Source organism: Martes martes (genome assembly GCF_963455335.1).
Source record: "Martes martes genome assembly, chromosome: 6".
Taxonomy (NCBI): Eukaryota; Metazoa; Chordata; class Mammalia; order Carnivora; family Mustelidae; genus Martes; species Martes martes.
In genome coordinates, this window is record NC_137893.1 from 50,559,508 (window position 1) to 50,586,424 (window position 26,917).

Consider the following 26,917-nt stretch of genomic DNA (forward strand, 5'->3'; position numbering starts at 1 on the left):
TTATATTACTTAAATTGTTCTTTTTTCTCTAATTTCCTAAAGTGAAATCTTGGGTTTTTGATTTTACATTTCGTATTTTCAAATATAAATATTTAATTCTCTAAACTGCCCTCTGTGTCCTGTTCTTGCTTCATCCCACCAATTTTGATGATGTGTTTTAATTTTAACTGAATTCAAAATATTTTAAAATTTCTTTGGGGACTTATTTGAGTCATTAGTTATTTAGAAGTGTATTAATTTCCAAATGTCTGGTATTTTCTAGCTCTCTAATTTATTTCTAGTTTAATTCTAATTCTAGTTTATTTCTAATTAATTGTGGTCTGAAAACCTACTTTATATGATTTCTATTCTTTTAAGTTTATTAAGATGTGCTTTATGACCTAAAATGTGTATTTTGGTGAATATTGAATGTAATCTTGAGAAAAATGTAAACTCTGTTATCAAATGAAGTTTTCCATAAATGTCAATTAGATCAAGTTGATTGGTAGTGCTGTTTAGTCACCTATACTCTTACCGATTTTCTGCCTGGTTGTTCTATCCAATAGTGAAAGAGGTGTTGAAGTTTTCAATTAAGAATGGATTTATTTCTCCATTCAGTTGTCAGTTTTGCCGTGTGTATTTTTTCTTTTTAAAATTGAGATATGATTGCCATATAACACTGTGTAAGTTTAGGGTGTACAACATAATGATTTGTCTTACATGTATTGTGAAATGATTACCACAAGAAGTTTAGTACCACAGTAAGTGATTAACAATAAGTTTAGTTAACATCTATTACTACACACACACACACACACACACACATATATATTTTTTTCCTCTGATGATGACAGCCAAAGATTACTACATCTATTACTAAACACACACAAACACACACACGTATGTATTTTTTTCCTCTCATGATGACAACCAAAAATTTACTCTTTCTATGGAAGTACAGTTGTCCACAATGTTACATTAGTTTCAAGTGTAAAACATAGGGATTCCACAAGACTATACATTATGCTATGCTTACAGGTGTAGCTACCATCTGTCACCTTACAACATTATTACAATACCGTTGATTTATATTCTCTACGGTGTACCATTTATCTCTGTGAATTATTTATTCCATAACTGGAAGCCTCTACCTCCCATTCCCCTTCACCCATTTTTTTCCATCTCCCCCTTGTCTTTCCTCTGGCAACCATCAGTTTTTTCTTTGCATTTATGGGTCTGTTTCTGCTTTGTGTCTTTGTTTTGTTTTAGATTTCCACATATAAGTGAAATCATATGATATTGGTCATGCTCTGAATCATTTTACTTAACATAATATCCTTTAGATCCATCCATGTTGTCACAAATGGCAAAATGTCATTTATTTTTATGGCTGAGTAATATTCCATTTTGTGTATATGTACACACACACACACACACACACACACACACACTGCATCTCCTTTATGCATCATTCATCTGTTACTGGACACTTGGTTTTCTTTCCTATTTTGACCATTATAAATAATGCTGCAATAAACATAAGGATGCATATACTTATTTTAGTATTTTCATTTTCTTTGGGTAAATACCCAGTACTGGAATCACTGTATCATATGGTATTTCTATTTTTAATTTTTTGAGAAAACTCTGTGATGTTTTCCACAGTGGCTGTATCATTTACATTTCTACCAACAGTGTACAAGGGTTCCTTTTCTTTTACATTCTCACAAATGCTTGTTATTCCTTGGCTTTTTGATTCTAGCCATCCTGACAGGTATAAGGTGACTTCTCCTTGTGATTTTGATTTGCATTTGCCTGATGATTAGTGTTATTGAGCATCTTTTCATGTGTCTTTTGGCCATCTATATGTCTTCCTTGGTGAAATATCTGTTCACGTTCTCTGCTCATTTTCATAACCAGATTTTTTTTTTTTGGTGTTGAGGTGTTTAAATTCTTGAATATTTTAGATATTAAACCCTTATCAAATATATTATTTGCAAATATCTTCTCCTGTTAAGTAGATTGCCTTTTCATTTTGTTAATGTTCTCTTTTGCTGTGCAAAAGCTTTTATTTTGTTATAGTCACAATAGTTTATTTTTCCTTTTGTTTCACTTGCCTGAAGAGACATATTTATTTATTTATTGAAGAGACATATTTAGAAAAATGTTGCTAGGGTCTGTGTCAAAGATATTATTGCCTATGTTTTCTTCTAAGAGTTTTATGGTTTCAGACCTCACATTTAGGTCTTTAGTCCATTTTTAATTTATTTTGTATATGGCATAAGAAAGTGATCCAATTTTATTCTTTTGCATGTAACTGTCCAGTTTTATCAGCACCATGTAATGAAGAAACTGTCTTTTCCCCATTGTATATTCTTGCCTCCTTTTTCATAGATTAATTAATCATACAAGTGTGGATTTATTTCTGGACTCTCTATCTTGTTCCATTGATCTATATGTCTGTTTCTGTACCATACTGCTTTGTACCATATGTCTGTTTCTGTACCATACTGCTTTGTACCATACTGTACAGAGTAGTACCATACTGTATTTATTACTGTAGCTTTGCAGCATATCTTGATATCTAATACTGTGATAACTCCAGCTTTGTTTTTTCTCAATATTGCTTTGGCTATTAGGCAAATTTTTGTGGTTTGATACAAATTTTTGAATTCTGTGTTCTCATTCTGTGAAAAATGCTGTTGGTATTTTGATAGGGATTGCATTATATCTATATATTGCTTTGGGTAGTATGGACATTTTAACAGTATTTCTTCTCCCAATCCATGGGCATGGAATTTCTTTCCATTTCTTTGTGTCATCTTCAATTTCTTTTATCTATGTTTTATGGTTTTCAGAGTACAGGTCTTTCACCTCCTTGGTAAAGTTTATTCCTAAATATTTTCTTACTTTTGGTGCAATTATAACTTGTTTCCTTGGGGCGCCTGGATAGCTCAGTTGGTTGAACATCCAACTTTTGATTTCGGCTTGGGTCATGATCTCAGGGTCATGAGATGGAGTCCCACATCTGGCTCCACACAGGGTGTGGCATCTGCTTATGATTCTCTCTCCCTCTCCCTCTGTCCCTCCTGCTTGTGCTCTCTCTCTAAAAAATAAGTAAATAAATAATAAATAAAATTATTTTCTTAATTTTTTTTCTTTCTGCTACTTCATTGTTAGTGTATGCGACCAATTCTGCATATTAATTTTGTATCCTACAACTTTACTGAATTCATTTATTACTGCTAATAGTTTTTTGGTGGAGTCTTCAGTGTTTTCCACTGTAGCATCATATCATTTGCAAATAGTGACAGTTTAACTTCTTCCTTATCAATTTGGATGCTTTTTATTCCTTTTTCTTATGTGATTGCTGCATCTGGGACTTCCAGTGCTTCACACTTCATACCCTGGTGGGATGGCTGAAACTAAAGCAGACATAAGCCAGGAGGTCCCAGAGCACTCTTAGCCAGGGGTGTCCTAGAAAGCCATCTGGGGCCAAAGTGGTGCTGGTCAGGAGTGTTCTGGGGTGCTATGCATCTGTGTCACTTTGGTGAAATGGCTGGAGCTAAAGTGAGAGCTGATAGGGTGTATCCCAAAATGTACCATGGGAAGGATGCCTTAGTGGGGTGGCTGGGGCTGAATAAAGTGGTCAGAGTGGGCATCTTTTCTTATTCCTAATCTTAGAGCAAAAGCTCTTAATTTTTCACCATTGAGTATGATGTTAGCTGTGGATTTTTCATTTATGGTCTTTACTATGTTGAAGTATGTTCCTACTAACCCCAGTTTGTTGAGAAATTTTATTATAAATGGATGTTGAATTATGTCTAATGTCTAATGAATAATGTCTAATGTATCTATTGAGATGATTATATGATTTTTATCCTTTATTTTGTTAATGTATTGTATCACATTGATTGATTTGTAAATATTGGACCATCCTTGCAACCCTGAGATATATCCCACTTGGCTTTGGTGAATGATTCTTTTCATGTATTGTTGAATGCAGTTTGCTCATATTTTGTTGAGGATTTTGCATCTATGTTCATCAGAGTTGTTGGCCTATAGTTTTCTTTTTTTTTTTAATGTCTTTGTCTGGTTTTGTTATCAGGATGATGCCAGATTTGTAGAATGTATTTGCCTGCTTTCCTTCCTCTTCTGTTTTTGGAATAGTTTGAGGAGAATAAATATTAACTCATCTTTAATGTTTGGTAGGACTTACCTTTGAAGCCATCTGGTCCTAGACTTTTAATTGTTGGGAGTTTTTGATTACCAATTAAATGTTGTTACTAATAATTGCTCTATTCAAATTTTCTGTTTCTTCCTGATTCTGTATTGGAAGATTGTATGTTTCTAGGATTTATAATTTCTTCTAGGCTGTCCAGTTTATTGGCATATAGTTATTCAGAGTAGTCTCATAATTTTTTGAATTTCTGTGGGGTCAGTTGTTACTTCTTCTCTTTAGTTTTGGATTTTTATTTATTTGGGTATTCTCCATTTTTTTTGATGAGTCTTACTAAGAGTATATCAGTGTAGTTTAACTTTTCAAAGAACCAGGTCTTGGTTTCATTGACCTTTTCTCTATTTCATTTATTTCTGCTCTAATCTTCATTATTTCCTTTTTCTACTAACATTGGGCTTTGTCTTCTGCTTTTTAAAAATTCCTTGAGGTATAAGGTTAGAATGGTTATTTGAAATTTTTCTTGTTTTGAGACAGACTTCAAATTTCCTCAAACTGTTATGAATTTCTATCTTAGAACTTGCTGCATCTGAAAGATTTTGGACCATTGTATTTTCACTTTCACTTGTTAACATGTATCTTCATTTCTTTTTAATTTCCTCATTGACAGTTTAGTAGCATGTTGTTTAGCTTCCACGTGTTTTTTTTTACAGTTTTTTTTCTTGTGATTGATTTCTAGTTTCATGCTGTTGAGTTTAGAAAAGATATTTTGTATGACTTCAGTCTTCTTGAGTTTATTGAGGTTTCTTTTGTGACCTAACATGTCATCTATCCTCAAGAATATCCCATGTGCACTTAAAAAGAATGTATATTCTGTTTTTTGGATAGAATGTTCTGTATATACCTATAAAGTCTGTCTGGTTTAATGTGTTGTTCAAAGACACTTTGTTATTGACTTTCTGCCTGGATGATCTAGCCATTGATTGTGGTGGGGTATTAAAATCTCTTACTATTATTATATTACTGTCAGTTTCTCCCCTTATGTCTATTAATATTTGCTTTATGTATTTAGGTATCACAATGTTGGATACATAGATATTTATAACTATTATATCCTCTTATTGGATTGATCCTTTTGTCATTATATTATGTCTTTGTTTCTTGCTGTAGTCTCTGTTTTAAAGTCTATCTTGTCTGATATAAGTATTGCTATCTTGGGTTTTTTGTTTTTGTTTTTGTTTTTTTTGCTTCCATTTGCATGAAATATATTTTTTTCATCCTCTCACTTTCAGTCTGTATGTATCTTTACATCTGAAGTGAGTCTCTTGTAGGCAGCATAGAAATACATCTTAAAAAAAAAAATCCATTCCCTCACTCTGTGTCTTCTGATTAGAGCATTTAGACCATTTACATTTAAAGCAGTTATTGATAGATATGTACTAATTTCCTTTTTGAAATTGTTTTTTGTGTTACTTGTAGTTCTTGTCTGTTCCTTTCTTCTCTCACCTACCTTCTTTGTGATTAATGACTTTTTATATTGTTATATGTGGACTTCTCATTATTTTTTGTGTATCTATCTTAAGTTATGGATTTGTGGTTACCATTAGGTTCATATATAACATCCTAAGCATATAGCAGTCTATATTATGTTGATGTTCACTTAAGTTAAAACACATTCTAAAATCACTTTTTAATTATTCTATCCTCCACATTTTATGTATATGTTATCAAATTTTACATCTTTTTATGCATAATTTTCTTACTTCTATTGAAGTCCTTTTCTTTTCTGCTTAAAGAAGTCCCTTTAACATTCTAGGCTAGTTCAGTGGTTATGAACTCCTTTAATTTTTGTTTGTCTGGGAAACTCTTTAACTCCCCTTTAGTTCTAAATGATAAACTTGACATGTAGAGTATTCTTTTTTTTTTTTTAAGGATTTTGTTTATTTATTTGACAGACAGAGATCACAAGTAGCAGAGAGGCAGGCGCAGAGAGAGGGAGGAAGCAGGTTCCCTGCTGAGTAGAGAGCCAGATGCAGCTGGATCCCATGACCCTGAGATCATGACCCCAGCTGAAGGCAGAGGCTTTAACCCACTGAGCTACCCAGGTGCCCCGAGTATTCTTGATCATAGGTTATTTTCCCTTCAGCTCTTTGGATATGTCATGCCATTCCCTTCTGGCCTGCAACGTTTTTGATAAAAAATCAGCTGATAGCCCTATGGGGTTTTCCTTATATGTAACTTTTTGTTTACCTCTTGTTGCTTTTAAAATCCCCTCTTTATCTTTAATCTTTGACATTTTAATTATTATGTTTCGTGGTGTGAACCTCCTTGGGTTCATCTTGTTTGGCATTCTCTGTGATTCCTGATCCTGAATATCTTTTTCCTTCCCTAGGTTAGGAAAATTTTTTTAGCTATTATTCCCTCAAATAAATTTGCTGCCCTTACCTCTTTCTTCTCCTTCTTCTTCTTTGACCTCTATAATGTGAATGTTTATTCACTTGATGTTGTCTAAGAGATACCTTAATTCATCTCATTTATGTTTTCTTTCTTTGTGCTGTTCAGTTAAGGTGCTTTCCGTTACCCTGTCTTCCAGATTGCTAATCCCTTCTTCTGCTTCCATTAATCTACTGTTGATTCCATCTAGTGTATTTTTCACTTCAGTTATATATTCTTCAACTCTGGTTCTCTTTTATATGCTTCTTGCTTTGTTGAAGTTCTCAATGAGTTTTTCTAATCTTCTCTCCAATCTGGTGTGCATCTTTATAATCATTACATTAAACTCTTTATCAGACATACTATTCATCACTATTACTTTTAGTTTTTATCTGATTTTTTTCTTATTCTTTTGTTTGGAGCATATTTCTCTATCTCCTTATTTTGCTTAACATTCTGTGTTTCTTTCTGTGAGTTAGGAGGAACAGCTACTTCTAAACTTGAAAATATGGTCTTGTTTGTCCCCTTTGTAGGCTATGTATGCCTGGTGACTTTATCTGATAGCTGAAACTGTAGCTTCTGTGGGCTGAGGGTATTAGGACACTCCATGCTGGGGCTGCCCTTGGGAGATAACCAGAGCTGTAGTGGCATGGGCCAAAGTGGTCCTGGGGTTCTGCATGAAGAGAATGCTCTGGCAGAAGAGCTGAAGCTGAAGTGAGTGCAAGTAAATGGGTTCCAGAGCTCTCTGTATAGAGGGTTGCCTGGCAGTACAACTAAAACTAATGTGGGTGAGGGCTGGGGTGGTCCCTATGCTCTCAGTGTAGAGGGCACCCTGAATGGTAGCTGAAACTGACATGGGTACAAGACTGGGTACCCCAGAGTGTTCAGCACAGTAGGTGCCCTGGCAGAGTAGTTGGAGCCAAGATGAGGTGTGGGTGTAGGGTTCTCAGTGCTCCAAACAGGAGTGCTCTGGCAGGGCTAGAACCAGGGCAGGCCCAGGCTAAAGGTTCCCAGAGCACTCAGTATGAGGAATACCCTGGTGGGGTGACTGAAACTAAAGCAGACATGAGCCAGGAGGTCCCAGAGCACTCTTAGCCAGGGGTGTCCCAGCAAGCCTTCTGGAGCCAAAGTGGTGTTGGCCAGGAGTGTTCTGGGGTGCAATGCATCTGTGTCACATTGGTGAGATGGCTGGAGCTAACTCACTTCTCTCTAAAGTGAGAGCTGACAGGGGTGTCGCAAAATGTACCGTGGTAAGGATGCCTTAATGGGGTGGCTAGGGCTGCCTTGGTAGAATGGCTGGGGCTAGGCAAGGGGCCTGGGATTCATGAAGCAATGGACTGGCCAGGGCACCCAGAACCTGCTTCCAGCCATGCTTTCAAGGTGGAGGGGGAACATAAACCATGGCACTAACTAGCCCTTCCAACCCTGAGAGATTTCCGGTAGCTTCCCCACCATTTGGCAAGGTTCTAGGGCTGGTTCCTTTACATACTAGTTACCCTTTTAAACCTTGGCTTTTTATCTGTGCTGTAGGGCAGACAAATCTGCTCACAGTTCCTCAGTACTATCCCTCTCCACTGCAGGTTGTAGTGTATGGAGTGGGAGTTCCCCTCACTCTCATGTCTCTGTCTCTCTTGCCATTCTTATGTGGTCTCTCTATCTTTCGTTCTGTTGTTCAGTCAGCCCTCAGTTATTCTTTAGGAGGAATTGCTCTATATATAAGTGTGAATTTGGTGTGTCTGTGGAGGAGACAAGTTTATGGTCTTTCTATGTCACCATCTTGGAACCCAGTGAAAAACTCTGCCTCTTGTATTTTCACACTCTTTTGTTATATGCACACACATTTAGGATTCTTATATTTTCTTGGAGAATTGATTCTTAATCATGATATAATGCTTCTGTTTATCTCTCCATCTTTTCCTTCTTCTGACGTCCTTTTTGCCTGAAATTAATACCACTATTCCAGATTTCTTTTGATTGGTGTTGGTGTGGTATATCTTTCTCTCATTCCTTTACTTTTAAAATATCAATCATTATACTTAAAATATATTTTTACAGACAACATATAGTTGGATCACTTTATTTTTAAATATCCTTCCTCACTACCCCATTCCTCCTCATCATCATTTTTCCTTCTTCTCTTCTTCTTTCCCTTTTCCTTCTCATTCATTTCTTTTCTCCCTCTCCTTCTTCCCTTCATCATCCTGCTTTTTTCTTCTTCTCCTAAAAACTAAAGCATCTAATCTTCTCACTTTGGATTTAACCAGCAAGATATCAAGTAGAATAGAAACAGATACCTATGTGGCAAGACTATGAAGTACCATATGGGGATAGGTAAAGTGAAAGCAAATGAAATATATTACCCAGATGTTTACACTTGTGCCTGTATTGGTGGGCAAGTATAGTTGTTTTAAGGCAGTGGGTGAATTCGAATAGGTTTGACAAATAAGCTGGCTGTGACACAAATAGAATTTTAAATTTTGTCAACGTATCTGGGTTTATGCTCTCTAGATTGTCTCTTATTAGACTGTTACTCTTCTTAGAGTTCCAGCTTGCTTCCAAAGCTAAGCCAAAGTGCTGGAGGTGGGATGAGGGCAGTGTCCTTCTAGGGCCCAGACAGGTGGTGTTGGCACTATTGTAAAAAACGATGCAACTCTAGGAGCAGGTGAATCTTAGAGTGCAGATTCAGAGCTACTTAGAAACCTGTTTCTGTTAACTTTAAGAAGCTGAGTTTGATTTTATGATGAGTAACCCCTTACAGGAAGCAGAGAACACTACTTCAATTCCATGTCTAAACTCTGGACCCCAAATAGGATTGTTATCCTTCAGAAATCATAGATGTGGAAAAAATGTGCAAGCCGCTTATAGGAATGGGATTTGAACACAAGCATTGTTAGAGAATGATGGGCATGTTTTCTTTGACTGTACCTCACTTGCTCAGATCTTAATATGCTCTACTGAAGTGCGTTTCATAGAATCATGAATCATGAATCACAGAATCATGCTTCACATCAGTGTTCTCAACCTAAACCTAAACTGTCTCTTAGCATCGCCTGAGAAACTTTTTTAAAGTACCAGTGCTGAAGATAATTTAATTGTTCTGGGGCATTGGTATTTTTTAAAGCTCTAAGGTGAACTAATGTATACCTAAGGGTGTCATCCACTACCTTATGCACTTAAAGGTGTGTTCCCATGTTTCATTGGAATCTTAGCCCATTGTTTCTTGGTTTGCCCTTTGTGACAATGAAGAACAACTGGTCACTGGTGTCCTAGAATAGTGCTACAAATATTTGAAAATAAATCAAACCCCCAGCCTCTTCTCTGAGCTAAGCAAGCCTAGTGCATTTTACCTTGCCTCTTAGAAGGCTTCCACTATTTTTCTAATTTTTTTGAGGAATTATTACAACTTTAAATGTCTTGAAAGGTGAAAAACAGAAGTTCACAGGGAGGGGAGAGACTTTAATTATAATGACAAAATTTATTACCATTCCTTACTCGTTGTTCTCTTGTCAAAACCTTCTTATAGTATATTAACATTTTCTATTTCAGAAGCAATTATTGCCTATTGAACACCTATGATTGGTGTTCAGCTTACATGCCAACATAATTACATGTTTCTCAAATCTTACATTGTTGATTTTCCTAGTTTTTTGAAGTCTTCTGTTGGGAAGACACTACCTGTATATTTCATTAAACTTATTGGGATAAGAGAGGGCACTGGTGAACAATAAATTTTAGGGAAAGATTCTGTGGAAAGCCCATTTCTATCCTATTACTGTAACATTTAGGTATATTGGATTCTTGCTTTAAATTCTGCCTGAAGCTTGTCAGATGAAGGAAAAGCAAGGGAGGAAGAAGTACCTTAAATATAAACTATTGAGCAAAGAGTAAAATTTCCCCCAAAGCAGTGAACCATTTAATTTCTACCAGTGTTATCTAGGAAATAAATATCAGTAGAAGAAATTTAGATATCAGAATAAGCCTACAGAGACTCCAAATATCTGGTTCAGGGAAATCAGAATAGAAATCTGCCTCCCAAAACAGGTTTAAATGATTTTTTTTCCTTTTATTTACAAATTAAACTTAGTTTGCCAAAAGATTGACAAGAATTCAAGATTCTTGAATCAAGTTTGACAGGAATTCAAAATCTATTCCAGATCAGCCCAGCACTGTATAAGCTTGGCAAACTCTGTATTATGAAGGAGTGAAAGAAACTTATCCTAAAATAAAGAATGTATAATATTTTAAGATGTCAAGTAAACGATAGGACTTACTGTACTTGCTTATGTTGGGTTTTAAGGGAGAGGATAAATAAGCATTTACACATGTGAACATGAACATGTATATACTTAAAAATATATTTTTATTATTTTTCAAATCAACCCTAAAATAAAACTTTCAGACACTGGCTAGGTTCTCTGGCAATATCTGATTGAACGGGGGTTAATATCTGACAAACACTCCTTCCTTCAAGAATGTGAACTGAGTTCACTTTAATGGTGGAACTCTAGTTAAAGACCCTCAAACTTTTGATTCTGTAAGCCCAAGGCCCAGTTTCATCCTTTCTTAAGAGTTGTGTCTTCAATATTTAACATTTTTTGTAAAATCCCCAGTATTCTTACTGTAAATTCCTTTTTAACGGTGAAGCCTTCCTCATATTAGTTCTGTTATTAAAAAAAAAAAAAGTCTTTACTTTTATAAGTAAATAAGCAATTGTGGCAGTGGAGCTTAGGAAAAGAGCTTAAGAAGTCAGCTAGTTTAGCTTTATCACTACGGATGAAGAAACTGACAGAGATTGAGTCAATTGTCTAACATACAGAAGTAGAGGTGTGGGATAAAAACTTAGTTTTTACCTCTTCTGAGTATTCCATTCTAGTTTCTGAGATTTACCTAAGTTATAATAAAGGCTCATTGATCTTAAGCCTCTTGATTTAGTAACCTGTCCACCAATTATGCTTCTTTTCCTCATGCTAAATTCATACTTTTCATATTTGTGGTATTTTTTATTACTTTCATTTTATGGCTGAAGGCAAAGGACCAAGGATTTTCACAAATGCTATATCTGGCCCAAACCCTAAATTAAGCCTTTTAGCTTTTTATTTATAAACAAAATTTATTTGGCTAGGGAGAATCCAAAATAATAAAAAAATTAAGTGATTCATTTATTGTGATTCAAATATTTATTGAATTCTTCATGGGTGCCAGGCACTCTTCTAGTTGCTGGAGGGTATAATAGTAAACATAGAAAAATCTCTTCCCTCTTGAAGCTTCTATTCTAGTGGTGGGAAAGACAACTAAGATATATAAAACATACAATCTATTATGTTGGAATGAATACTAGGAAGAAAATACAGCAAAAAAGGAAGATAAATGTGTGTGGTGTTGTATTGTAATTTTAGAGAGGGTGGCCAAACTGATAGGATGACATTTCAATAAAATCCTGAAGGAGATAGAGGAGAGGGCTGTGTAAGTGTCTAAAGAGAAACACTTCAGAAAGAGAACAGCACATGCAAAGGTCCTGAGGCAAGGGCATATTTGGTTTATGTCAGAGACAATGAGGCCAGTATGGCTGATGCAGAATGAATAAGGGAGAAGTCATAGGAGATGAGGTGAGAAAGGTGACAGGGTCTTGAGAACACAGATTACACAGGACCATATATTCTCTTGACTTTGTCTCTTACTCTGATAGAAAACCGTTTGGGAAATTTGAGAAGAGGAGGGATATAGTGCAATTTATGTTTTAAACTGTATCCCTGTGGCTGCTAAGTGGGGCACAAGGGTAGAAGCAGGAAAACAATTTAGAAGCTTCTGCAATAATCCAGGAGAGAGATAATGATGGCAACGGAGGGGTGAGAAGTAGGAAGATTCTGGATATATATTTTAAGGCGGAGCTGACAGGATGTGTTGCTCAATTAAATGTGGATTATGTGAGACAAATAGGAATTAGAGACCCCAATGATTTCCACCTGAACAACTCAAAAATAGAATTACTATTTACCAACCTTGTGATCCCACAAGGCAATGTAAAAATGAAACTGTGAAATAAGGTGCCAGGGACTAAGGATATTCCAAGTGGAAGTTTCCTGAATGTCTAGTATATGCTTAGACATCCCAGGATGTGCACTTTAAGCCTATGTCTGAGTGTAGGTATGCTTTTAATCCCAACTTCTGAAAGATATTATAGCCATCTGAAATTACTTATCAGGACATTGTTACCACATTTCTAGGCAAGGTGAATCACATGCTTTTTTTTTTTTTTAATTTTACTATATAGTCAAGTGATTCAGATACCATGACACTTGCCCATTTTTCCTGATTGTCCTATCCAAGACTGATTTATGAGTGAAACTGATCCAATGTCAAATTTCTTATAGCAGGGCCTGAATTGGGGTTGTTAAGTGAAGTACCAAATATCATCTTGCTTAAAATGATTTTTGGATGATTAATAATTACATTTAAGATTAAAGTTTATTCCTCATTTTGATTTTGCCAAATACAGCAGAAAAGCATTTGACTAATGCTTTAACAGTTAACAGAAAACATAAGGGACCAGCAAAATTGATTTAAATTCAACATGTTCTCATTTTTGTGCCAACTTCAAGTACATCTGTGAAAGTGCAAATTTTCTTCCCAAGTTAAACTAATTTCAGATGAGAGATTTATCTTGTTTTACTCTACCCTAATAATGGACCATCTGCTCCATGACCTTGACTTTCTGAAAGCCCAAGAGTGCACAGTGCCATGCACTAAGAGAGAAGGGGGGGGATAATTATTTCTATCCTATTAAAGATATTACCCATCTCCAAAAAATAAAAGCCATTTTCCTTCCTATTTCCTATGAACAATTGGTTCCTTAAAACCAACTGGTCAGTCTTTGCAGAATAAAGTCTTCTTCATGATTGCATATTCATTTAGCATTGGGACATGTGTAGGATCTAACATTTTCAGTTTTTTAAAGTATAAAAACAAATTTGTCCTTTTCACTGAAGAAATAATGAGGACTTTTCTTTTTGTATTGCTGTTTGGAAAGAGGAATGCTTTCACATCTGAATTTCTTTTAACTAGATTCAAGAATCCTAAAACCCTTTATTTGCTTTTTTTTTTTTTTAACCATCCCTTCTTTTCTTCCTTACTTCCTTCTGTAAGTACATTTTGAACATCTTGTATATAACAGGCATTTGCTAGATAAAGGCAATAAAAAATGAATAAACCAAGGTCCATCTTTAAGCAGTTTACACTAAAAAAATAAGTAAATACAAAATAAGTGCCACCATTACCTCTCAGCATACTAATCCCCCTCTTAATTCATCTTGCTGCTTCCACTCCTGACCCCTACGATCTATTCTGTACAGAGCGGCCAGATTATACTTGCAGGATTAGACCATGTCATTCCTGTGTCCAAACCTTTCTGTGGGCTCTCATAATGCTTAAAATAAATCCCAAAGTCCTGGCCATAGTAAGATCATAACCTGAAAGACTACATGATTTGGTTCAACTCTCTCCTTCTCCTCTCCCCATCATCACTTGTTCAGGACACATTGACCTACTTGCTCTTAGAGCTCCCAAACGTGTTCTTGCCTCAGGGCCTTTGCAAGTGTTTCTGCCTGAAGTAATTTTCCACTAGATTTTGTTAATGATCCACTCCCATCAAATCTCTGCTCAAATGCCATTTCCTCAGAGTCCTTTTGCACTACTCCATCCCTTCTATGGTAATGGGGAAGTCAGGGAAAGAATGTATGATGTTGTACCACTTTATTTTTCCTAGCATTTATCACTACTTGATGATGTATTTATTTCTTGATGATACAATCCATATCTTGGATTTTTGATATCAGGCAGAAAGGGATTTTTCTTGCTGTTTTCTTTACATTTGCATACCCAGCCTCTAGAAATGGTTCCAGCACACAGAAAGTGCTCAATTAATACTAGTTAAATGATTTTACAAATTATGAAAGCACAGATGAGCAAGTGGAGTGACCAACAAGCTGGGGAACTCAGGGAAAAATTGACTGACATAATATGTGAGTAGGGTATAAAAGATAACCAGGGATTTGATTGATAAGGAAAGGAGGAATAGGAATTTCATGAAAGGTAGGGTCCCAATAACATGATGAATTAAATTAACTCAGGGACTGGTATGCTTGGGAGAAATTAACTTCAGCATACCTAGAAGGTACAGGTATGGTAGTTGTTGATGTTAGAGGACTGAGTTAGAGCAGTGGAGTTGCTTTGAGGCTAAGCATTGGAAAAAAACAAGAGAGTGGTTCTAATGCCAGATGATGCCTTACTTTCCGCACTTTCTCCTAAACTTAGTGGTGACGAGAATCTCTACAAAGAATTTGCATGCCATTTTAATGAATTTATGGTATTAAGTAGTTTTAAGGAATGAGACCTTTTGTCATTCTATTAAAATTATTCATAAGCAGACTGGTGTACTCTGCACAGGCTTGAGATTCAGTCCTCTTTATCCTTTTATCTCTACCAGCTCCAAGCACAGTGCCTGACACATGGTTAGGAACTCAGGAAATGAAAGCTAGAGCAAGGAGTTTTAAATTTTTTATTTCAACTCTAAATATTTTAAATAAATCAGGAGCACTATTTGGAGCATTTCTACAGAATTCTTATAAAGAAATCTTTATATTCTGAATTTTGAATTCCTGTGAGTATTTAAAATGCAGCTATATCTGGCTGATCTGAATGCCCATTTGTCATATTTAAAATGGTTTCATGTCATTGTCATCCTTTTGTGGCCAAGAGAGGTGCTACCTCCTTCAAAATATAGTGACGCTTTGTTTTTTGTCCTTGAAGCTCTAAATGCCATCAGCACTATGACTTTGGTACAAGTCACTCTTCCTTCTTCTAACAACTTGGATTTACAAGTGTGTACTGAAGATAAAGGATTAATTAAAACATTTGTTCTGCTGCCCGCCTGTATTTTAGAGTTCTTTAAGGATAGTAATAGCTGGGCATCTGGGTGGCTCAGTCAGTTAAGCGTCTGCCTTCGGTTCAGGTCATGATCCCAGGGTCCTGGGATCAAGTCCCATGTTGCGGCGGGGGTGGGGGGGGGGGTCCCCGCTCAGCGGGGAGCCTGCCTCTCCCTCTCCCTCTGCTTGTTCACTCTTTCTCTGTCAAATAAATTATAAAATCTTAACAAGAAAGATGGTAATAGCTACTCATGCCTAACTATATTTCAAGCATCCATCACACTGTCTTTCACTTAGTCTATTAAACACGTATTTCTGAAGCCTATATAAGTCAGGCACTGTTTAGCATACTTTATATGGGACATGAGACAAGGAGCAAAAAAACCAAAACCCTTCCCTTTTGTGTCATATATACTAGTAGGGGTAGATAGGAAATAAGAAAATAAATGAAATATATGGTATTTAAGAAGTTGATAAATATTAAGAATAATAAAGCAGAGAAGAAATTTGGTGAAGTGTGTTAAGGGGAAGCTTGCAAGTTAATGTAGGGTGGCCTGAGCAGGCCTTCCAGAGAAGGCAGCATTTGTGTGTTTTTCAGGAATTTAGAGTTGAGTTTGTCTGTAACCATTTTCAACTTCCTGGGCACAAATGGATATTTAAGAAGAGAATGCTCAAATATAGAAAGCAACAGTGGAGAAGACCTGGGGTGAGGGCATACCCAGAATACTCTAGAACAGTAAGGCAGACAGAGTGACTGTAGCAAAGGAAGTAAGGAGGACAGTGAAAAGAAATAGGGTCAGACAGACCATGGGCATCCAAAAGTAGAGCACCTTGGAGGTGATGTAAGGATATTGTCTTTTATTCCAGTATGTATAGGACACTGGAGAGTTTTTTTTTTTTAAAGATTTTATTTATTTATTTGAGAAAGAAGTGAGAGAGAGAGAGAGAAAGTGAGAGAGCGCACAAGCCGGAGGAGAGGCAGAGGAAGAGAGAGAAGCAGGCTCCCTCTGGGGCTTGATTCTGGGACCCAGAGATCATGACCTGAACAGAAGGCAGGTGCTTAACTGACTGAGTTACCCAGGTGTCCTGGACGATGGAAAATTCTGAGCATAGGAGTGATATGACTTGATTTAGGGGATCACTCGGACTTCTTTGTTGAGAATAGAGTATGTGGGTCAGCTAGGATATACTTTATGATGTGTTCATGGGAAGTTGATCAAACCAGGAGATCTTCACTGAAGATTGGTGAAATGAGTGTGAGAACCTTTGTTATTGACTTCTGAGTTCCAGAAAGCTCTTAAATTTAGACTTGAACACTGAGTTGCCTGCTTCTTTCAAATCACCAGAGCCTTGAACCTATCCTGAGAGCTGAGTTGTGGTGCAAGTTTTACCTCATATGGGTAAGACATTTTTACTTTAATTTTTTTTTCCATTTGAGTGAGGGTAAGGCACGTTAGGTCAGCAAATCAAAATGTACCAATTATAAAATATCTCTTCTTATAAGAACAGATGGCTGTGGGGGCACCTGGGTGGCACCGTCAGTTAAGTGTCTGACGTTGAGTCAGGTCATGTTCTCGGGCTCCTGGAATCAATCTCAATTTCTGTCTCCCTGTTCAGCTGGAGTCTGCTTGTCTCCTCCATCTCCTTCTGCGTTTCCTCCTGCTTGTGCTCTCTCTTTCAAATAAATAAATAAAATATTTAAAACAAAAACAAAAAAATAGATGGTTGTGTTATTTAAAAAAAGAATGATTTTAGGAAAATATCAAATTGTGAATGAGAAAATGTCTGGAGATAACATAATGCCAGGGTTGGGCTTTATTTAAAATTGTGAAACTGTCGGAAGGGTGCCTGGTTCTCCTATACTCTCTTTTTTCATACTCCTCCCTCCTCTAGTTAGCCCCGTGGCTGCTAAGGGGTCACACATCAGGATATTTCCATCTTCGTCTCTCATATATAAACGCACATATTACAACCCATTCTTCTCTACACTTCTGTTCTGCTAGAGGCCTGAGTTGAGATGATTTTCTCATGAGATATGGCTAAGGGAAGATAACTATGTTACCTCTCTCAAATAATGTCATTCCTTAATCTAGTTAAAATGACTAGTATAAATTTGAGGAGGTTAAGCACAGTTTGATTTAGAAAACTCACTGGTACCTTTCAAACCACCCAGAATTGAAATGCTCACTCAGACCAAAATGAATGACCATTAGTATCTGGGCATATTGTGCAACCTGGGAATATTGTGCGATAGTATCTCAGGGAATATTGTTTAAAAACAATATTGTTTTTAAACATAGGATTTATTATTATTCAAGTATGGTGAGGCCAATACATCAGAGAAAAATTGCTCTTAAAAAGATAGTCTGTTAAATTGAAAGATCCCAAGAGGACAGAGCACATACCGTGCCATAGAGGGCTGTGTGGGGAAGCATCTGGGTCAGATAGGGGGCAGAGGGAGTAGGGGAAAACATGGGTAATAATCTTAATTGTGGTTTCCGTAGTAAGAAATGGGTGAGGCAGAGTAAGTAGGTTTAGGATTGGCTAGTTTAGATGATTTCAGCGGGTTTTAGGGTACAGAGTAGTTAGCCCTCAGGTGATTGGGGCAGGTGGATAGTGGCCTGGAGTGGGAGAGCCTTGTGAGAGCCCCATAAAGGAGGTTGTAGGTATGGACTTTCAGTTAGTTGGTTTGCATATGAAAAGGTGTTTTCTCTCTAAGAACTGACTAGCCAAGGGAGAGGCAGTCTCTCCAGGACCAGCAAGGGCCCAGAAGCCAAAGAATCGGAGATACCTGGTTCATACACATATTGAGACTTATGCCCTGTTTCTAGAAGAGTTCATGTTTCTGGGTAGTGACACGTATCCCAACAGAAGAAGCAAAAAATGGATCTTCCCTGAGTGTGGTGAACTACAATAAGCAAAGCAGTTGTACTAGTGAGATTTTAAATTTCTCTATAGATGAGAGGTTTTAAGATATTTCAGTTTATAACTATAATACCGTGGAATACCAGGCCACAAACCCCTTCCTTGGAATAAAATCCTTAAAAAGATCTTTGACCTGGGTGTGATGCTAGACAAGTTGTATTGTCCACAATAAAGATGCAAGTAATGTCCAAATCATATGTTTGCCCCCCAAAGCTGTGTGTCTTCTAAAATTCTCTTCATATAGAAAAAAAAAAATCATTGCAGGTCATTCTTTAATTACATCAAAGTGCCCTTTTAAAACGTGCCAGAAGACCATACTGCAATTGGTTTTTAAGTCCTCTTTTTTCTCTTTGCTACAATGTGTGCTGTTGCTTTATTTCTCTGAACAATATCCAGGCAGCTTCAAGAGAAAATCCATTGATGCCCTTAAATTTGCATTTTATAGCAGTTTTCTCAGTTTTTCAACATGGTATGGGAAAACACATTATGACAACTCCCATGCACCCTTCAAAAACACACTGTGATGGAAGGTAAGAGAGATCTGTGGAGAATTTGGATTCACTTTAAAAAATCACCTGTGGGACCTGCCAGATTGCTACTATCTATCCCAAACATGGTGCTCATTAAGAAACCCCAATGGCTCATGATTTATTGATTGGAGACCAAGTATCCTGGAAGACTCATTAATCACTATTTGAATAGGCTTTTAAATATCCTTTCCTATATCCCATCAGTGCATTATGCTTCAGACACATATGCATAATTAATCTATATAAAAATTTGTCTGTTCTACTTTCTATCTTATTACTTAGATTGTTATATAAAAAGATTATGTAGCTGGATTCTATTTAAACAACAGAATTTTTATTAACAAGTTATTATCAGTCATATTAAATACTCAAAGTTATTTTCAAATAGATGTTATTCCAAATATAGGCTTTACTATTTGAGTGATTTGCTGGAATGCTTTCTGGATGTAAGGATTAGAATATTTATATGGATTAAGCTACAGATATTTTTTTTTTTCCAAAACAGGCTTTCTTTTAATTTGAAGAGGGGAAAAAACCCAAAGTATCAGAATTTTTAGTTTTCTTCTCTACCTCCCCTGATGTAGAGGACATTTAATACCTGAATCCAAAAAAAGTCAGGATTATGTGTCAGCATGAGGTATGAAAAATAAACAGACCAACCCCTGGTTTCCAAACAATTAAGAAGATTGAAACTAAAATGATTCTCAATGCAAGCAATAAGCTGAATATAAGTAGAACAAACAAAAAAAATAGAAACAGATGGGCAGATAATGTGATATAAACAACAAACAACAGGGCATTTTAAAAAATTTTCCAAGTTAAAAAAGATAAACATAGACTTAAGTTGATGGAACAACCAAAAAACAAACAAACAAACAAAAACACAAACACAAACAAGAAAAAAACCCTGGAAATATGATGAGGGTGTGAAAGCATCTAGGAGTCACTCATTCATTTATTCAACTTTGAACCTTCATTTGAAAAAATATTACTGATGTCTTACCTCTGTTGTGTTAGGCATTAAAGAAACAATGGCAAACAAGCCAATATTTATTTCATCATGGAACTTAAACACTCGTTTAGGAAAACAAACCCCAAATGAATTGTAAAACAGGAGGGCAAGAGTGAACATTAACTATGAACTTCTTTGGGGAATGTAACCGAAGGATCAAAGAATAAAGGCGTGTTTCCTAAGGCAATAGTGTTCGGCAAAGATGTAAGGAATGCATGGGCATTAGAAAGGAGAGTGGGCAGATGTAGCAAGATAGTGGTGGTCAAAGTAGTAATGGATGTAATGAAGTAGTTGGGGAAAAGTCTTCAGATAGAAGAAATCATAGGAACATAAACTATGAGGTGGTAAAGAAGATAGCACATCTTAAGAACTGAATGCCAGTCAATACTTCTAGATAAGAGAGTGAAACTATTATGAGCAAAAGTCTAGACCAGGCAGAACTTTAAAGATCTCAGTCAGAAATCTCAATTTTATGGTAAAAGAAATGAGAAGTCTTTGATGGGTTTTAAGGAAGAACTTTTAAGTATTAAATAATATATTGAAAAACCAACAAAAGAATATGTTAGCTATAGTGGAGGCTAGGTTGTAAGGCAGTGATACATAAGCATAAGTAGGTATCAGCCTATTTCATTAAATCGTATAAGAGATGATGGTTTCTTGAACTAGGCTTTTGGAAGTGGTTCTAGAACTATAGAAATAGAGGAAATGAAAACCATAGTATTTGGAAACTGGTAACACATAAGTAGTAGAAAATGGGAAGAAGCAGGAAAGATTGTTATGTTTTCAGATTAAGCAAACACATGCTTTTGTGTTATTGAGGCAGGAAATGCTGGAGGAAGAATAACTGATAGAAAAATTCATGAGTTCAGCTTTGAACATGTTGAAGTACTTTTATGACAGCTCTGTGTTGTGACTTGCAAGCTGTTAGGTATGTATCAGATAAAAAGTACAATTGAAGAGAGGTCTGAGCTTTTGTCAGTCAGCATGGACATGTCACAGCAAAATTTCAGGGAATTAGAACAAGTTTTATTCTTTGTTTTTGCTACCTGTCCATTGCAGGCTGAGAAGGGAGCTTTTTCAGATTATTCAGTTAGACACCCGAGATGACTGAAGCCTTACTTTGTGATGATGCTGCCATATCTATTGGGGGCTTCCATGTTCATCATGGCAGGGCAAGGGAGTATTTAGAAGGCATATCAGTTCAGAGAGAGTCTGTCCTGAAGTGACACTTTTCGCTTCCATTTATACTCCATCAGCCAAGGTAAGTTATTTTACCTCTGCTGAATTCTAGAGGGAGGTAAGTGTAGTTTCAAATTATTATCTAGGAAAAGAAAGAGATCCAGAAATACTGTGAGTAATGACTACCACCCGATTGAGCATATCATTTTAGGTGATTTTAACATACGGCCCAGGTAGTAGATATTTGTCACTTATTGTGGTCCAACTTTCTCTCTATATTTTGGTAATTTTTTACATCATTCATCATTCTTTCCAAGGCAGAGGATGGGATAATTCCAGACTTTCTTGTAGTTTTAGATACAGGCACTGACTTCAGTTTTTCCAATTATTTGGACCCACTTGACATTTACATTAGAAATCTAGCATTGTGAAAAAGTGACCGTGAAAAGAGGAGTATACACTCTGGCTCATGTAATGGCAGGGACTTTGGTTTTTTCTGATGCTTGGGGGAAGGAAGGGAGTGGAATATCAGGCATCTAATCCTAAGGGCAATCAGTTCCAAGTAGCATGGCCCTGATATCTTCTTCAGAACAGCCTCTGTGGTGTGATGTCATTGTTCCTGTGTCTTCAGAATCTTGTCCTCTGTCCCTTCTTTAATTTATCTGAGCTCCATAATATCCCTTTAAATATTAATTTTCTCCTTATGTCAGAATATTTTCTAATGTTTGCAATTAATAATACTGACCAATATGGTATTTGGTGCCAGGAAAGACAACAAACCATTAAAGAAATAAAAATTTGTAAATGGGTTGTTTATGCTGGTTGGGTTTGAAAGCACTGAAGACATAGTACAGAACTGGGAACTCTGGTAGTTAATGGCACAGCATGTGAAAGAGTTACTTAAATTATCCTCTAGAATGAAATGGCTATTGAAGACAAGATCTTTAAAAAAACAGGTAGCTTTTGGTATAGAATGAGTAGGAAAGACGGGATCATAAGGAAGAAAAGGAAGGGGGCTACTTCTAGATATATTAAAGAGCTAAGCAACAGAAACTCATAAGATCCAAGACTTAAGTTCTTGGCTTAAGACAGAGTAGGAGAATTGGAGACTTTCTGTGTCTGTGTCAAAAGTATTTGTTGCAACCACAGGACTGACATAGCCAAGAATAAAACATCCTATCTGATGCTCTGGGTTGCTGAATTTCAGATTAGGCTGAATTCATGTCTTTGTCAGATTTCTTAGTAACAGCATATTGAATGGAAAAGGTAGAACACCAGTTAAAAAGGAGGCCTTTGGGAGAGCCCCTAAATACCCTAATCTCCTGGAGTGTCTTTACAACAAAACAGAATCTCTGTCCCAGTTCAGGCCTTGCCTCAAGATCCGTTAGATAGGGGCGCCTGGGTGGCTCAGTGGGTTAAAGCCTCCACCTTCGGCTCAGGTCCTGATCCCAGGGTCCTGGGATCGAGCCCCACATCGGGCTCTCTGCTCAGCAGGCAGCCTATTCCCCGCCCCCCCCCCCCGCCTGCCTCTCTGCCTACTTGTGATCTCTGTCTGTCAAAAAAATAAATAAAATCTTAAAAAAAAAAAAAGATAAGTACCGTGCAAGGGGAGCCAATTTTTTCATGCTCCTTCCTGTGCTCTTTAATGCCTAAGGTCAATAGCCAGAATCAGTCAGAAATTGTAATTGTCTTCTCAGTTCCTTGACTGAAATTTACACATAAGGTTAGCCTATGCTGAATTAGGTAAAGATGCCATAAAATACCTTGAGTTAATAAAGTAGAAGGTAAATCCAAAAAACTATGAAAATTTTTGTAGTGAATATATCATAGGTGATTCTAACTCCTAAAGATTTCCTGATGGAACCCACAAAACTGCAATATAGCTATTAATTGAAATAATTGGGAAGGAGAGACTCAATGTTATTTAAAAGCATACTGATAATTTTTCTTGGTAGACCTTTGAAGACCTTTGTGGTGTGGTCCTACTGTGTTTTGTGGTCTTACTGTGTTTGAAATGAGTTCCCTGATTCCAGTGGAGTTTATATGATCATTGGATAAGGGGACTAAATAAATTAATATATGTAAAAGTACCTTGCACATAGCAAGCAGTCAATAGATCCTGGCTATTGCTACTCTTCTCCTAAGAGACTTGCACGATTTAGGAGGCCAACTGTATACTAAAGGAGGAGAAATTCCTAGACATTTCATTAAGTATTGGATACTAATTCCAGGTTGACACTGCTGGCTAAAACGAAACCATTTCTGCAATTCAGTAACAATGCTAGGGTTATTGAATGTCAGGTAATTAATAGTTGTCTTAGTCAACTCTGCTCAGGCTGTTGTAAGAAAGTACCAAAGACTGGGTAGCTTAAACAAGAAGAGATTTCTTTGGGGGCATCTGGGTAACTCAGTCAGTTAAGTGTCTGCCATCAGCTTCCGCCATGATCTCAGCATCCTGGGGTGGAACCCCATGTCAGACTCGTTGCTCAGCAGGAAGCTTGCTTCTTCCTCTCCCTCTGGACCTTCCGCTGCTCGCTCTCTCTCCCCCTCTCAAATCTATAAATAAAATATTTTTTAAAAATAAGAAATTTACTTCTCATGGTTCTGAAGACCATGATATCTAAGATCAAGGCGCCAGCAGATTCAAGCCACTTTCATGACCTCATCTAGACCTAATTATTTCCCAAATATCCCACCTCCAAATACCATTACATTGGGGTGGAGGATATATTCAGTCCATAACAATGCAGATTCACTGTGAGTGTACTCAAAGTAGGCTCAGTGGGTTTATACACACATCTTGTTGCTATTTCTTTAGTTCCTACTGATACTCGAAATGATTATAATCAGTAACTGGAATGATTCACAGACTGGAGTCATAACCCATAAACCAAACTCTATTATGGTTGGCTAAGTAGATGTTCCTGGGCCTTTTCTTTGCCTTTAAAATAAAAAATGGAAAAATAAAAATAAAAATGAAAGTTGCTCTCCTATCTCACCTGGAATAATAAGGATTCATACTCCCAATGGATGGTGGTTATGCCTTTCCCTTCTTCATTCAGTTAGCTTGTATCACCTGGACAGTAAGAAACAGGCCTTGGAAAATAACACTAGACTTTCCTTCATTTAAATACATGTTACCTGTAGTCTCAACTACGGTTCTGGATTCAATTTTATTTCGAGAAGAAATCAAACCAGCTTTGGAGTAGCACCTGGAATGCAGCTCTTGACATGGTCAAAGCATTTTTCTATACTAACAACCAGACAAAAACAAAAATGATTTGCTTTCACCTGGTAAAAAAAACAACAGTAGACTTTTATTCACTTATCTCAAAATTGTAATATATGATTCTGTGCCATAATTTATTCTAGAGGGACCTTGATCTCACAATGTCAGCATCATCCAGTTTTGGTATATTAATAATATCATGAGGAAAGAAATTAGAGAATAAGGATGCTAGATTTTTTTGGTAAGACATGTAGGCATGCTGAAGTTTGGACAATAAGTACCATGAAAATACAATGGTCTGCCACCTTTGGAGTTTCTGAATATTCTGTGGTAAATAGTACATGGTAAGATATACAATTCAAAGCGAAAGGCTAGTTACTGTGCTTTGCCCCATAAATCTCTAAGAAAGAGCTACAATGGGTTTCTTTGGATATTGGAGAAAATTATCGCCACTTTTAAGTTGGCTACTCTGATTATTTGCCAGGTGACTCAAAAGGATATCATTCTTTAAGGGAGCCTCAGCAAAAAAAAAGATTTTCCAGCTGGACCAGAACCCATGAAACAGCCTTCCAATGGACCTTATGACAGCTAATCCAATTGTGCTCAAAGTATTTGTGGCAGGAGACACAGTACAAAGCTTGTAAAGGAGAATGATAGTATAGGTTTCTAAGGTTTTAGAAGAAAGCTGTGACCACTTTGCAAGTAACTTTTCTCCTTTTGATTGAAAGTTTCTGTTTTCCTAGTAGAAGCAAGATCATGATAGGCATTGAACACCTGAAAATAGAGCAACAAATAACTTGATCTTACATTTGTTAACTTGGTGTTACCTATTAGTTCAAGCTACATAACTGGTTATATCCAGCAAAAACCTATCAATTAGGAATTGTGTATATAGTTTTGACCTCAAGCAGATCCTGAAGCACAAATAAGTTGCATGAGCAGATATTTTCATCAAAGATAAACAAATATGGACAGTAGTTAAAGTGGTAATAAGAGTTTTAAGTCACTAATACACTATTACAATAGAGAAAAAGATGGTATAGGGTAAATCAAGCTCAACTTCAATTTTTACAAAGGTGACTGGGCATTTAAAGGGATAATGACAGGCTCTCTGCTCTTCCCTGTTTGATGGATAGCCACGTCTTCTGGTGCAGTGCCAACTGTGTCCCTGAGATAGAACGGTGAAGGTTGGAATAAACAGATTTGCCCATATTGGGTGCCTGGTCACCAGGGCTGCTTTTAACTCAAGCAAAGTAGATATCATTGTTATCAATGACCCCTTAATTGACCTCAGCTGTATAGTCTACATCTTCCAGTATGATTCCATGTATGCCAAATTCCATGGTACAGTACAGTCAAGGCTGAGAATAGGAAACTTGTCATCAATGAAAATCCCATCTCCATATTCCAGGAGAGAGATCCCACCAACATCAAATGGAATGATGCTGACACCGAGTGTATTGTGGAGTCCACTGGGGTCTTCATAATCATGGATAAGGGTGGATCCGAGAGGGTCATCATCTCTACCCATTCTACTGATGACCCCGTGTTTGTGATAGGTATGAGTCATGAGAAGTGTGACAACTCCCTCAAGACTGTCAGCAATGCCTCCTGCACCACCAACTGCTTGGCCCCTCTGGCCAAGGACATCCATGACAACTTTGGTATCATGGAGGGAATCATAACCATAGTCCATGCCATCACTGCTCCCAGAAAACTGTGGACAGCCCCTCTGGAAAGCCATGGCATGGCTGCCCAGAGCATCATCCTTGCTTCTGGTGCCACCAAGGCAGTAGGAAAGGTCATCTCTGAGCTGAATGGGAAGCTCACTGGCATGGACTTCTGTGTCCTCATGCCAATGTGTTGGTTGTGAATTGGATTGCCACCTAGGGAAAGCTGTCAAATATGATAACATCAAGAAGGTGGTAAAGCAGGCATCAGAGGGCCTCCTCAAGGGCATCCTGGGCTACACTGAGGACCAGGTTGTTTCCTACAACTTTAACAATGACACTCAGTCTTCCACTTCCAATCCTGGGCCTGGAATGCCTCTCAAAGACCACTCTGTCAAGCTCATTTCCTGGTATGACAGTGAATTTGGTTAAAGCAACTGGGTGATGGATCTTATGGCCTCCAAGGAGTAAGAGTCCCCTGGACCGCCAGCCCCAGTGAGAGCAAGAGGAAGAGAGAGGCCCTCAGCTGCTGCGAAGTCCTTACCACAACTCATCCCCCAGCACACAGAGATTCTTCAGACCTCCGCACAGTTTCTGTCCCTCGAGAAGGGGAGGAGCTTGGAGAGCCCAACTTTGTCATGTACCATCAATAAAGTATACTGTACCCAGCGAAAGAAGGAAGGAAGGAAGGAAGGTAGGAAGGGGGAAAGAAAGAAGGAGGTGGAAGAAGAAAGGGGGCTGGTACAGAACCAGAGAAATGAAAAATTACAAAGATTTGGCCAATGTAAATATAATGTAATATAATTAGGCCAGCTGTGTCTGTTAGCTGTCAACAATTGAAGTAGGATTCCTTCCTACCGCA

At 37.2% G+C, this 26,917-nt stretch overlaps 1 pseudogene across 1 annotated transcript; it reads left to right on the forward strand.

Annotated features, from left to right (window-relative positions):
• The first annotated feature begins 7,196 nt into the window (after window positions 1-7,196).
• On the forward strand, window positions 7,197-26,526 carry LOC308344309 (glyceraldehyde-3-phosphate dehydrogenase-like; annotated as a pseudogene). The gene is made up of 2 exons: window positions 7,197-7,303; window positions 25,563-26,526. The product of its transcript is annotated as a glyceraldehyde-3-phosphate dehydrogenase-like (transcript).
• The last annotated feature ends 391 nt before the right edge of the window (window positions 26,527-26,917 follow it).